Source organism: Cucurbita pepo, unplaced genomic scaffold (assembly GCF_002806865.2).
Source record: "Cucurbita pepo subsp. pepo cultivar mu-cu-16 unplaced genomic scaffold, ASM280686v2 Cp4.1_scaffold008070, whole genome shotgun sequence".
Classification (NCBI taxonomy): Eukaryota; Viridiplantae; Streptophyta; class Magnoliopsida; order Cucurbitales; family Cucurbitaceae; genus Cucurbita; species Cucurbita pepo.
In genome coordinates this window covers 1-496 of record NW_019653994.1, presented here as the reverse complement: position 1 = coordinate 496, position 496 = coordinate 1, and the positions used below count along the sequence as shown (strand labels likewise).

Genomic DNA, 496 nt, shown 5'->3' with positions numbered 1-496 from the left:
CGGTGGGTTCTGCAAGCACGGATTGCAAGTTAAAAGAGGTTAAAAACAAAGTAAAATGATTAAAGGGCCCAACCAAATTCGAACGGGTGACCTCTTGATCTGCAGTCAAATGCTTTACCACTGAGCTATGGACCCATTTTGCATGATTTCAACCTGAGTGACCCCTTCTATAGAGTGTCAGTCTAAAAGTGGAAAAAGTGTCTCTCCAAAATAAAATGGCCCAACCAAGTTCAAAAACGGGTGACCGGTCAAATTCTCTACCACTGAGCCATGGATCTATTTTGTAGGATTTTAACCTTAGTGACCCCTTAGACATAGTGTCGGTCCAAAAAGTGTAACAAATTTCTATCCAAGATAGAAGAGCCTGTTAGGATCGCACAACAACGCACACACTCGATCTAGATGAACACAAAGAACAGGATAGAGAAAAGTGTAAGAAGAACTCTGGCTAAAAAGTTTTTTCTATTGATGACTTCACGTATGTACAGTAAGAGAG

General features: G+C 40.7%; 1 non-coding gene across 1 annotated transcript; it reads right to left on the bottom strand.

Moving 5' to 3' along the window:
* Positions 1–63: 63 nt before the first annotated feature.
* On the bottom strand, positions 64–135 carry TRNAC-GCA. The gene has a single exon. It is a non-coding gene; the product is annotated as a tRNA-Cys (tRNA).
* Positions 136–496: the final 361 nt, after the last annotated feature.